We start from the raw sequence: 14695 nt of genomic DNA on the forward strand, positions 1-14695 counted from the left end.
CCTTTAGGTTCGCCGCGACCAACACTTACAATGCACTGATCACAAAAAATGGAGGCGCCGCGGCTTGAACGCTGCACCTTTCACATGCGAAGCGAACGCGCTACCAACTGAGCTACGCCACATGCACGACCAAACTGCGCTATTCCCCATTCTTTGCGACTCTGATGCGCACGGACACGATGGTTGGTTGGTTTTTAGCGGTGAAGGGAGCAGAGTACAAAGGCGCGGACACGTTCATATACACAAACGTTCCAAGTAGTTTCGATGCTCTGGTATTACAAATGCAAATTCCGTCTGTTTTTAACGTCTTAAATTGAAAGAGCCGTCACAAATTGCTCCGTTTTCGCTCCTTATCGACAATCATACAGCACCTGAGGTAACAAACACATCTCGAGCCCCATTGTGCACTCCATTATTCATGCCAACTCAGTGCCTCGCTCTTTACTACTGTGTACTAATCTTGTCCTCCAACTGCAAAACCCTGGGCCACAACAAGTTTCCGCGTCTCCATTGCACTGCGCATACAACAAAACGCTCCCCAAACTTGGCACTCACCCACGCAGCCGACTTTTCCGACTTTCCACGACGCTCACGCAACGCTCACGCTAGTGACAGCATTATTTATAGTTCGACGTCGCGCCAAAGCGAATGAGCACATTTCGCCTACGGCTTAGGCCGCCCTCCTAGTGTGGCTGCTCGGTGTCTGCAGGCAGCGAGGGTCTGCTAGCTTCCTGTGTTCGCACCTATGTCACCTGTGCTTGCTTGTCAGAGACAGACTATCGCAAAACATACAACTCACTCCATGAATTGATTGCTACGGCATCTGTTATCAGCAGTCACAACTAGCAACACCAGTAGCAGCCGACTGCACGCAAAGAATAGGAATGTGCAGTGGGATTTACGTGAACTCGGCGCAACGCAGATCTTTCCGGCATAGGCTTGAGAATCTTACGGGAACACTTGTACTGTTTCTAAATAAAGTGTAGGCGTGGGAGGAGGGTGCTTCCCGCGCACTAATAACAGCACGCTTGCCAATTGTGGATGCTAATCATTCGCTTGTATCTTCCTAGACACATCTGCAGGCTGAGAATTATTCCACTTGCATGGCAAGGTGCGCATGTAGGTGTGTTAAAAATTCTGGAGGCACCGGGTATTGATCCCAGTACCTCTCGCATACTAAGCTAGCGCTCTAACACCTGAGCTACGCCCGCCCCCCCGAAGACTAATGGTGCTACAAACAGCCATATAGATGACACAGACCCTTGCACTCCCATTATTCAGCAGACAAACACTACTCTCTATGTATCCGTTAGGGTGTCTTTCAGGTTTCGTGCATTCTGTATCGAATCGTAGTTGGCCACAATGAAAGTGGCACGTATAACGTCGAAAATAGAGTTCGGACACCGCTCTGAGTAAGTCGAACGTGTTGTCCACCCTCTAGACTTCAATGAGGTTAAGCCGTGATACCTAAGACAGATCTGCACTCGATGACACCTCGATAACAGCCGGTCCCCACACTTACACCTTGCTCTCCTTACATCAGTTTACATCATATCAGTCTGTGACGCTGGCTTTGCAACATCTTGCGTGCCTTTAGGTTCGCCGCGACCAACACTTACAATGCACTGACCACAAAAAATGGAGGCGCCGCGGCTTGAACGCCGCACCTTTCACATGCGAAGCGAACGCGCTACCAACTGAGCTACGCCACATGCACGACCAAACTGCGCTATTCCCCCCTCTTTGCGACTCTGATGCGCACGGACACGATGGTTGGTTGGTTTTTAGCGGTGAAGGGAGCAGAGTACAAAGGCGCGGACACGTTCATATACACAAACGTTCCAAGTAGTTTCGATGCTCTGGTATTACAAATGCAAATTCCGTCTGTTTTTAACGTCTTAAATTGAAAGAGCCGTCACAAATTGCTCCGTTTTCGCTCCTTATCGACAATCATACAGCACCTGAGGTAACAAACACATCTCGAGCCCCATTGTGCACTCCATTATTCATGCCAACTCAGTGCCTCGCTCTTTACTACTGTGTACTAATCTTGTCCTCCAACTGCAAAACCCTGGGCCACAACAAGTTTCCGCGTCTCCATTGCACTGCGCATACAACAAAACGCTCCCCAAACTTGGCACTCACCCACGCAGCCGACTTTCCCGACTTTCCACGACGCTCACGCAACGCTCACGCTAGTGACAGCATTATTTATAGTTCGACGTCCCGCCAAAGCGAATGAGCACATTTCGCCTACGGCTTAGGCCGCCCTCCTAGTGTGGCTGCTCGGTGTCTGCAGGCAGCGAGGGTCTGCTAGCTTTCTGTGTTCGCACCTATGTCACCTGTGCTTGCTTGTCAGAGACAGACTATCGCAAAACATACAACTCACTCCATGAATTGATTGCTACGGCATCTGTTATCAGCAGTCACAACTAGCAACACCAGTAGCAGCCGACTGCACGCAAAGAATAGGAATGTGCAGTGGGATTTACGTGAACTCGGCGCAACGCAGATCTTTCCGGCATAGGCTTGAGAATCTTACGGGAACACTTGTACTGTTTCTAAATAAAGTGTAGGCGTGGGAGGAGGGTGCTTCCCGCGCACTAATAACAGCACGCTTGCCAATTGTGGATGCTAATCATTCGCTTGTATCTTCCTAGACACATCTGCAGGCTGAGAATTATTCCACTTGCATGGCAAGGTGCGCATGTAGGTGTGTTAAAAATTCTGGAGGCACCGGGTATTGATCCCAGTACCTCTCGCATACTAAGCTAGCGCTCTACCACCTGAGCTACGCCCGCCCCCCCGAAGACTAATGGTGCTACAAACAGCCATATAGATGACACAGACCCTTGCACTCCCATTATTCAGCAGACAAACACTACTCTCTATGTATCCGTTAGGGTGTCTTTCAGGTTTCGTGCATTCTGTATCGAATCGTAGTTGGCCACAATGAAAGTGGCACGTATAACGTCGAAAATAGAGTTCGGACACCGCTCTGAGTAAGTCGAACGTGTTGTCCACCCTCTAGACTTCAATGAGGTTAAGCCGTGATACCTAAGACAGATCTGCACTCGATGACACCTCGATAACAGCCGGTCCCCACACTTACACCTTGCTCTCCTTACATCAGTTTACATCATATCAGTCTGTGACGCTGGCTTTGCAACATCTTGCGTGCCTTTAGGTTCGCCGCGACCAACACTTACAATGCACTGACCACAAAAAATGGAGGCGCCGCGGCTTGAACGCTGCACCTTTCACATGCGAAGCGAACGCGCTACCAACTGAGCTACGCCACATGCACGACCAAACTGCGCTATTCCCCATTCTTTGCGACTCTGATGCGCACGGACACGATGGTTGGTTGGTTTTTAGCGGTGAAGGGAGCAGAGTACAAAGGCGCGGACACGTTCATATACACAAACGTTCCAAGTAGTTTCGATGCTCTGGTATTACAAATGCAAATTCCGTCTGTTTTTAACGTCTTAAATTGAAAGAGCCGTCACAAATTGCTCCGTTTTCGCTCCTTATCGACAATCATACAGCACCTGAGGTAACAAACACATCTCGAGCCCCATTGTGCACTCCATTATTCATGCCAACTCAGTGCCTCGCTCTTTACTACTGTGTACTAATCTTGTCCTCCAACTGCAAAACCCTGGGCCACAACAAGTTTCCGCGTCTCCATTGCACTGCGCATACAACAAAACGCTCCCCAAACTTGGCACTCACCCACGCAGCCGACTTTTCCGACTTTCCACGACGCTCACGCAACGCTCACGCTAGTGACAGCATTATTTATAGTTCGACGTCGCGCCAAAGCGAATGAGCACATTTCGCCTACGGCTTAGGCCGCCCTCCTAGTGTGGCTGCTCGGTGTCTGCAGGCAGCGAGGGTCTGCTAGCTTCCTGTGTTCGCACCTATGTCACCTGTGCTTGCTTGTCAGAGACAGACTATCGCAAAACATACAACTCACTCCATGAATTGATTGCTACGGCATCTGTTATCAGCAGTCACAACTAGCAACACCAGTAGCAGCCGACTGCACGCAAAGAATAGGAATGTGCAGTGGGATTTACGTGAACTCGGCGCAACGCAGATCTTTCCGGCATAGGCTTGAGAATCTTACGGGAACACTTGTACTGTTTCTAAATAAAGTGTAGGCGTGGGAGGAGGGTGCTTCCCGCGCACTAATAACAGCACGCTTGCCAATTGTGGATGCTAATCATTCGCTTGTATCTTCCTAGACACATCTGCAGGCTGAGAATTATTCCACTTGCATGGCAAGGTGCGCATGTAGGTGTGTTAAAAATTCTGGAGGCACCGGGTATTGATCCCAGTACCTCTCGCATACTAAGCTAGCGCTCTACCACCTGAGCTACGCCCGCCCCCCCGAAGACTAATGGTGCTACAAACAGCCATATAGATGACACAGACCCTTGCACTCCCATTATTCAGCAGACAAACACTACTCTCTATGTATCCGTTAGGGTGTCTTTCAGGTTTCGTGCATTCTGTATCGAATCGTAGTTGGCCACAATGAAAGTGGCACGTATAACGTCGAAAATAGAGTTCGGACACCGCTCTGAGTAAGTCGAACGTGTTGTCCACCCTCTAGACTTCAATGAGGTTAAGCCGTGATACCTAAGACAGATCTGCACTCGATGACACCTCGATAACAGCCGGTCCCCACACTTACACCTTGCTCTCCTTACATCAGTTTACATCATATCAGTCTGTGACGCTGGCTTTGCAACATCTTGCGTGCCTTTAGGTTCGCCGCGACCAACACTTACAATGCACTGACCACAAAAAATGGAGGCGCCGCGGCTTGAACGCTGCACCTTTCACATGCGAAGCGAACGCGCTACCAACTGAGCTACGCCACATGCACGACCAAACTGCGCTATTCCCCATTCTTTGCGACTCTGATGCGCACGGACACGATGGTTGGTTGGTTTTTAGCGGTGAAGGGAGCAGAGTACAAAGGCGCGGACACGTTCATATACACAAACGTTCCAAGTAGTTTCGATGCTCTGGTATTACAAATGCAAATTCCGTCTGTTTTTAACGTCTTAAATTGAAAGAGCCGTCACAAATTGCTCCGTTTTCGCTCCTTATCGACAATCATACAGCACCTGAGGTAACAAACACATCTCGAGCCCCATTGTGCACTCCATTATTCATGCCAACTCAGTGCCTCGCTCTTTACTACTGTGTACTAATCTTGTCCTCCAACTGCAAAACCCTGGGCCACAACAAGTTTCCGCGTCTCCATTGCACTGCGCATACAACAAAACGCTCCCCAAACTTGGCACTCACCCACGCAGCCGACTTTTCCGACTTTCCACGACGCTCACGCAACGCTCACGCTAGTGACAGCATTATTTATAGTTCGACGTCGCGCCAAAGCGAATGAGCACATTTCGCCTACGGCTTAGGCCGCCCTCCTAGTGTGGCTGCTCGGTGTCTGCAGGCAGCGAGGGTCTGCTAGCTTCCTGTGTTCGCACCTATGTCACCTGTGCTTGCTTGTCAGAGACAGACTATCGCAAAACATACAACTCACTCCATGAATTGATTGCTACGGCATCTGTTATCAGCAGTCACAACTAGCAACACCAGTAGCAGCCGACTGCACGCAAAGAATAGGAATGTGCAGTGGGATTTACGTGAACTCGGCGCAACGCAGATCTTTCCGGCATAGGCTTGAGAATCTTACGGGAACACTTGTACTGTTTCTAAATAAAGTGTAGGCGTGGGAGGAGGGTGCTTCCCGCGCACTAATAACAGCACGCTTGCCAATTGTGGATGCTAATCATTCGCTTGTATCTTCCTAGACACATCTGCAGGCTGAGAATTATTCCACTTGCATGGCAAGGTGCGCATGTAGGTGTGTTAAAAATTCTGGAGGCACCGGGTATTGATCCCAGTACCTCTCGCATACTAAGCTAGCGCTCTACCACCTGAGCTACGCCCGCCCCCCCGAAGACTAATGGTGCTACAAACAGCCATATAGATGACACAGACCCTTGCACTCCCATTATTCAGCAGACAAACACTACTCTCTATGTATCCGTTAGGGTGTCTTTCAGGTTTCGTGCATTCTGTATCGAATCGTAGTTGGCCACAATGAAAGTGGCACGTATAACGTCGAAAATAGAGTTCGGACACCGCTCTGAGTAAGTCGAACGTGTTGTCCACCCTCTAGACTTCAATGAGGTTAAGCCGTGATACCTAAGACAGATCTGCACTCGATGACACCTCGATAACAGCCGGTCCCCACACTTACACCTTGCTCTCCTTACATCAGTTTACATCATATCAGTCTGTGACGCTGGCTTTGCAACATCTTGCGTGCCTTTAGGTTCGCCGCGACCAACACTTACAATGCACTGACCACAAAAAATGGAGGCGCCGCGGCTTGAACGCTGCACCTTTCACATGCGAAGCGAACGCGCTACCAACTGAGCTACGCCACATGCACGACCAAACTGCGCTATTCCCCATTCTTTGCGACTCTGATGCGCACGGACACGATGGTTGGTTGGTTTTTAGCGGTGAAGGGAGCAGAGTACAAAGGCGCGGACACGTTCATATACACAAACGTTCCAAGTAGTTTCGATGCTCTGGTATTACAAATGCAAATTCCGTCTGTTTTTAACGTCTTAAATTGAAAGAGCCGTCACAAATTGCTCCGTTTTCGCTCCTTATCGACAATCATACAGCACCTGAGGTAACAAACACATCTCGAGCCCCATTGTGCACTCCATTATTCATGCCAACTCAGTGCCTCGCTCTTTACTACTGTGTACTAATCTTGTCCTCCAACTGCAAAACCCTGGGCCACAACAAGTTTCCGCGTCTCCATTGCACTGCGCATACAACAAAACGCTCCCCAAACTTGGCACTCACCCACGCAGCCGACTTTTCCGACTTTCCACGACGCTCACGCAACGCTCACGCTAGTGACAGCATTATTTATAGTTCGACGTCGCGCCAAAGCGAATGAGCACATTTCGCCTACGGCTTAGGCCGCCCTCCTAGTGTGGCTGCTCGGTGTCTGCAGGCAGCGAGGGTCTGCTAGCTTCCTGTGTTCGCACCTATGTCACCTGTGCTTGCTTGTCAGAGACAGACTATCGCAAAACATACAACTCACTCCATGAATTGATTGCTACGGCATCTGTTATCAGCAGTCACAACTAGCAACACCAGTAGCAGCCGACTGCACGCAAAGAATAGGAATGTGCAGTGGGATTTACGTGAACTCGGCGCAACGCAGATCTTTCCGGCATAGGCTTGAGAATCTTACGGGAACACTTGTACTGTTTCTAAATAAAGTGTAGGCGTGGGAGGAGGGTGCTTCCCGCGCACTAATAACAGCACGCTTGCCAATTGTGGATGCTAATCATTCGCTTGTATCTTCCTAGACACATCTGCAGGCTGAGAATTATTCCACTTGCATGGCAAGGTGCGCATGTAGGTGTGTTAAAAATTCTGGAGGCACCGGGTATTGATCCCAGTACCTCTCGCATACTAAGCTAGCGCTCTACCACCTGAGCTACGCCCGCCCCCCCGAAGACTAATGGTGCTACAAACAGCCATATAGATGACACAGACCCTTGCACTCCCATTATTCAGCAGACAAACACTACTCTCTATGTATCCGTTAGGGTGTCTTTCAGGTTTCGTGCATTCTGTATCGAATCGTAGTTGGCCACAATGAAAGTGGCACGTATAACGTCGAAAATAGAGTTCGGACACCGCTCTGAGTAAGTCGAACGTGTTGTCCACCCTCTAGACTTCAATGAGGTTAAGCCGTGATACCTAAGACAGATCTGCACTCGATGACACCTCGATAACAGCCGGTCCCCACACTTACACCTTGCTCTCCTTACATCAGTTTACATCATATCAGTCTGTGACGCTGGCTTTGCAACATCTTGCGTGCCTTTAGGTTCGCCGCGACCAACACTTACAATGCACTGACCACAAAAAATGGAGGCGGCGCGGCTTAAACGCTGCACCTTTCACATGCGAAGCGAACGCGCTACCAACTGAGCTACGCCACATGCACGAACAAACTGCGCTATTCCCCATTCTTTGCGACCCTGATGCGCACGGACACGATGGTTGGTTGGTTTTTAGCGGTGAAGGGAGCAGAGTACAAAGGCGCGGACACGTTCATATACACAAACGTTCCAAGTAGTTTCGATGCTCTGGTATTACAAATGCAAATTCCGTCTGTTTTTAACGTCTTAAATTGAAAGAGAGGTCACAAATTGCTCCGTTTTCGCTCCTTATCGACAATCATACAGCACCTGAGGTAACAAACACATCTCGAGCCCCATTGTGCACTCCATTATTCATGCCAACTCAGTGCCTCGCTCTTTACTACTGTGTACTAATCTTGTCCTCCAACTGCAAAACCCTGGGCCACAACAAGTTTCCGCGTCTCCATTGCACTGCGCATACAACAAAACGCTCCCCAAACTTGGCACTCACCCACGCAGCCGACTTTTCCGACTTTCCACGACGCTCACGCAACGCTCACGCTAGTGACAGCATTATTTATAGTTCGACGTCGCGCCAAAGCGAATGAGCACATTTCGCCTACGGCTTAGGCCGCCCTCCTAGTGTGGCTGCTCGGTGTCTGCAGGCAGCGAGGGTCTGCTAGCTTCCTGTGTTCGCACCTATGTCACCTGTGCTTGCTTGTCAGAGACAGACTATCGCAAAACATACAACTCACTCCATGAATTGATTGCTACGGCATCTGTTATCAGCAGTCACAAATAGCAACACCAGTAGCAGCCGACTGCACGCAAAGAATAGGAATGTGCAGTGGGATTTACGTGAACTCGGCGCAACGCAGATCTTTCCGGCATAGGCTTGAGAATCTTACGGGAACACTTGTACTGTTTCTAAATAAAGTGTAGGCGTGGGAGGAGGGTGCTTCCCGCGCACTAATAACAGCACGCTTGCCAATTGTGGATGCTAATCATTCGCTTGTATCTTCCTAGACACATCTGCAGGCTGAGAATTATTCCACTTGCATGGCAAGGTGCGCATGTAGGTGTGTTGAAAATTCTGGAGGCACCGGGTATTGATCCCAGTACCTCTCGCATACTAAGCTAGCGCCCTACCACCTGAGCTACGCCCGCCCCCCCGAAGACTAATGGTGCTACAAACAGCCATATAGATGACACAGACCCTTGCACTCCCATTATTCAGCAGACAAACACTACTCTCTATGTATCCGTTAGGGTGTCTTTCAGGTTTCGTGCATTCTGTATCGAATCGTAGTTGGCCACAATGAAAGTGGCACGTATAACGTCGAAAATAGAGTTCGGACACCGCTCTGAGTAAGTCGAACGTGTTGTCCACCCTCTAGACTTCAATGAGGTTAAGCCGTGATACCTAAGACAGATCTGCACTCGATGACACCTCGATAACAGCCGGTCCCCACACTTACACCTTGCTCTCCTTACATCAGTTTACATCATATCAGTCTGTGACGCTGGCTTTGCAACATCTTGCGTGCCTTTAGGTTCGCCGCGACCAACACTTACAATGCACTGACCACAAAAAATGGAGGCGCCGCGGCTTGAACGCTGCACCTTTCACATGCGAAGCGAACGCGCTACCAACTGAGCTACGCCACATGCACGACCAAACTGCGCTATTCCCCATTCTTTGCGACTCTGATGCGCACGGACACGATGGTTGGTTGGTTTTTAGCGGTGAAGGGAGCAGAGTACAAAGGCGCGGACACGTTCATATACACAAACGTTCCAAGTAGTTTCGATGCTCTGGTATTACAAATGCAAATTCCGTCTGTTTTTAACGTCTTAAATTGAAAGAGCCGTCACAAATTGCTCCGTTTTCGCTCCTTATCGACAATCATACAGCACCTGAGGTAACAAACACATCTCGAGCCCCATTGTGCACTCCATTATTCATGCCAACTCAGTGCCTCGCTCTTTACTACTGTGTACTAATCTTGTCCTCCAACTGCAAAACCCTGGGCCACAACAAGTTTCCGCGTCTCCATTGCACTGCGCATACAACAAAACGCTCCCCAAACTTGGCACTCACCCACGCAGCCGACTTTTCCGACTTTCCACGACGCTCACGCAACGCTCACGCTAGTGACAGCATTATTTATAGTTCGACGTCGCGCCAAAGCGAATGAGCACATTTCGCCTACGGCTTAGGCCGCCCTCCTAGTGTGGCTGCTCGGTGTCTGCAGGCAGCGAGGGTCTGCTAGCTTCCTGTGTTCGCACCTATGTCACCTGTGCTTGCTTGTCAGAGACAGACTATCGCAAAACATACAACTCACTCCATGAATTGATTGCTACGGCATCTGTTATCAGCAGTCACAAATAGCAACACCAGTAGCAGCCGACTGCACGCAAAGAATAGGAATGTGCAGTGGGATTTACGTGAACTCGGCGCAACGCAGATCTTTCCGGCATAGGCTTGAGAATCTTACGGGAACACTTGTACTGTTTCTAAATAAAGTGTAGGCGTGGGAGGAGGGTGCTTCCCGCGCACTAATAACAGCACGCTTGCCAATTGTGGATGCTAATCATTCGCTTGTATCTTCCTAGACACATCTGCAGGCTGAGAATTATTCCACTTGCATGGCAAGGTGCGCATGTAGGTGTGTTGAAAATTCTGGAGGCACCGGGTATTGATCCCAGTACCTCTCGCATACTAAGCTAGCGCCCTACCACCTGAGCTACGCCCGCCCCCCCGAAGACTAATGGTGCTACAAACAGCCATATAGATGACACAGACCCTTGCACTCCCATTATTCAGCAGACAAACACTACTCTCTATGTATCCGTTAGGGTGTCTTTCAGGTTTCGTGCATTCTGTATCGAATCGTAGTTGGCCACAATGAAAGTGGCACGTATAACGTCGAAAATAGAGTTCGGACACCGCTCTGAGTAAGTCGAACGTGTTGTCCACCCTCTAGACTTCAATGAGGTTAAGCCGTGATACCTAAGACAGATCTGCACTCGATGACACCTCGATAACAGCCGGTCCCCACACTTACACCTTGCTCTCCTTACATCAGTTTACATCATATCAGTCTGTGACGCTGGCTTTGCAACATCTTGCGTGCCTTTAGGTTCGCCGCGACCAACACTTACAATGCACTGACCACAAAAAATGGAGGCGCCGCGGCTTGAACGCTGCACCTTTCACATGCGAAGCGAACGCGCTACCAACTGAGCTACGCCACATGCACGACCAAACTGCGCTATTCCCCATTCTTTGCGACTCTGATGCGCACGGACACGATGGTTGGTTGGTTTTTAGCGGTGAAGGGAGCAGAGTACAAAGGCGCGGACACGTTCATATACACAAACGTTCCAAGTAGTTTCGATGCTCTGGTATTACAAATGCAAATTCCGTCTGTTTTTAACGTCTTAAATTGAAAGAGCCGTCACAAATTGCTCCGTTTTCGCTCCTTATCGACAATCATACAGCACCTGAGGTAACAAACACATCTCGAGCCCCATTGTGCACTCCATTATTCATGCCAACTCAGTGCCTCGCTCTTTACTACTGTGTACTAATCTTGTCCTCCAACTGCAAAACCCTGGGCCACAACAAGTTTCCGCGTCTCCATTGCACTGCGCATACAACAAAACGCTCCCCAAACTTGGCACTCACCCACGCAGCCGACTTTTCCGACTTTCCACGACGCTCACGCAACGCTCACGCTAGTGACAGCATTATTTATAGTTCGACGTCGCGCCAAAGCGAATGAGCACATTTCGCCTACGGCTTAGGCCGCCCTCCTAGTGTGGCTGCTCGGTGTCTGCAGGCAGCGAGGGTCTGCTAGCTTCCTGTGTTCGCACCTATGTCACCTGTGCTTGCTTGTCAGAGACAGACTATCGCAAAACATACAACTCACTCCATGAATTGATTGCTACGGCATCTGTTATCAGCAGTCACAACTAGCAACACCAGTAGCAGCCGACTGCACGCAAAGAATAGGAATGTGCAGTGGGATTTACGTGAACTCGGCGCAACGCAGATCTTTCCGGCATAGGCTTGAGAATCTTACGGGAACACTTGTACTGTTTCTAAATAAAGTGTAGGCGTGGGAGGAGGGTGCTTCCCGCGCACTAATAACAGCACGCTTGCCAATTGTGGATGCTAATCATTCGCTTGTATCTTCCTAGACACATCTGCAGGCTGAGAATTATTCCACTTGCATGGCAAGGTGCGCATGTAGGTGTGTTAAAAATTCTGGAGGCACCGGGTATTGATCCCAGTACCTCTCGCATACTAAGCTAGCGCTCTACCACCTGAGCTACGCCCGCCCCCCCGAAGACTAATGGTGCTACAAACAGCCATATAGATGACACAGACCCTTGCACTCCCATTATTCAGCAGACAAACACTACTCTCTATGTATCCGTTAGGGTGTCTTTCAGGTTTCGTGCATTCTGTATCGAATCGTAGTTGGCCACAATGAAAGTGGCACGTATAACGTCGAAAATAGAGTTCGGACACCGCTCTGAGTAAGTCGAACGTGTTGTCCACCCTCTAGACTTCAATGAGGTTAAGCCGTGATACCTAAGACAGATCTGCACTCGATGACACCTCGATAACAGCCGGTCCCCACACTTACACCTTGCTCTCCTTACATCAGTTTACATCATATCAGTCTGTGACGCTGGCTTTGCAACATCTTGCGTGCCTTTAGGTTCGCCGCGACCAACACTTACAATGCACTGACCACAAAAAATGGAGGCGCCGCGGCTTGAACGCTGCACCTTTCACATGCGAAGCGAACGCGCTACCAACTGAGCTACGCCACATGCACGACCAAACTGCGCTATTCCCCATTCTTTGCGACTCTGATGCGCACGGACACGATGGTTGGTTGGTTTTTAGCGGTGAAGGGAGCAGAGTACAAAGGCGCGGACACGTTCATATACACAAACGTTCCAAGTAGTTTCGATGCTCTGGTATTACAAATGCAAATTCCGTCTGTTTTTAACGTCTTAAATTGAAAGAGCCGTCACAAATTGCTCCGTTTTCGCTCCTTATCGACAATCATACAGCACCTGAGGTAACAAACACATCTCGAGCCCCATTGTGCACTCCATTATTCATGCCAACTCAGTGCCTCGCTCTTTACTACTGTGTACTAATCTTGTCCTCCAACTGCAAAACCCTGGGCCACAACAAGTTTCCGCGTCTCCATTGCACTGCGCATACAACAAAACGCTCCCCAAACTTGGCACTCACCCACGCAGCCGACTTTTCCGACTTTCCACGACGCTCACGCAACGCTCACGCTAGTGACAGCATTATTTATAGTTCGACGTCGCGCCAAAGCGAATGAGCACATTTCGCCTACGGCTTAGGCCGCCCTCCTAGTGTGGCTGCTCGGTGTCTGCAGGCAGCGAGGGTCTGCTAGCTTCCTGTGTTCGCACCTATGTCACCTGTGCTTGCTTGTCAGAGACAGACTATCGCAAAACATACAACTCACTCCATGAATTGATTGCTACGGCATCTGTTATCAGCAGTCACAAATAGCAACACCAGTAGCAGCCGACTGCACGCAAAGAATAGGAATGTGCAGTGGGATTTACGTGAACTCGGCGCAACGCAGATCTTTCCGGCATAGGCTTGAGAATCTTACGGGAACACTTGTACTGTTTCTAAATAAAGTGTAGGCGTGGGAGGAGGGTGCTTCCCGCGCACTAATAACAGCACGCTTGCCAATTGTGGATGCTAATCATTCGCTTGTATCTTCCTAGACACATCTGCAGGCTGAGAATTATTCCACTTGCATGGCAAGGTGCGCATGTAGGTGTGTTGAAAATTCTGGAGGCACCGGGTATTGATCCCAGTACCTCTCGCATACTAAGCTAGCGCCCTACCACCTGAGCTACGCCCGCCCCCCCGAAGACTAATGGTGCTACAAACAGCCATATAGATGACACAGACCCTTGCACTCCCATTATTCAGCAGACAAACACTACTCTCTATGTATCCGTTAGGGTGTCTTTCAGGTTTCGTGCATTCTGTATCGAATCGTAGTTGGCCACAATGAAAGTGGCACGTATAACGTCGAAAATAGAGTTCGGACACCGCTCTGAGTAAGTCGAACGTGTTGTCCACCCTCTAGACTTCAATGAGGTTAAGCCGTGATACCTAAGACAGATCTGCACTCGATGACACCTCGATAACAGCCGGTCCCCACACTTACACCTTGCTCTCCTTACATCAGTTTACATCATATCAGTCTGTGACGCTGGCTTTGCAACATCTTGCGTGCCTTTAGGTTCGCCGCGACCAACACTTACAATGCACTGACCACAAAAAATGGAGGCGCCGCGGCTTGAACGCTGCACCTTTCACATGCGAAGCGAACGCGCTACCAACTGAGCTACGCCACATGCACGACCAAACTGCGCTATTCCCCATTCTTTGCGACTCTGATGCGCACGGACACGATGGTTGGTTGGTTTTTAGCGGTGAAGGGAGCAGAGTACAAAGGCGCGGACACGTTCATATACACAAACGTTCCAAGTAGTTTCGATGCTCTGGTATTACAAATGCAAATTCCGTCTGTTTTTAACGTCTTAAATTGAAAGAGCCGTCACAAATTGCTCCGTTTTCGCTCCTTATCGACAATCATACAGCACCTGAGGTAACAAAC

This window comes from Schistocerca gregaria, unplaced genomic scaffold (assembly GCF_023897955.1).
Source record: "Schistocerca gregaria isolate iqSchGreg1 unplaced genomic scaffold, iqSchGreg1.2 ptg000174l, whole genome shotgun sequence".
In the NCBI taxonomy this organism is placed as follows: domain Eukaryota; kingdom Metazoa; phylum Arthropoda; class Insecta; order Orthoptera; family Acrididae; genus Schistocerca; species Schistocerca gregaria.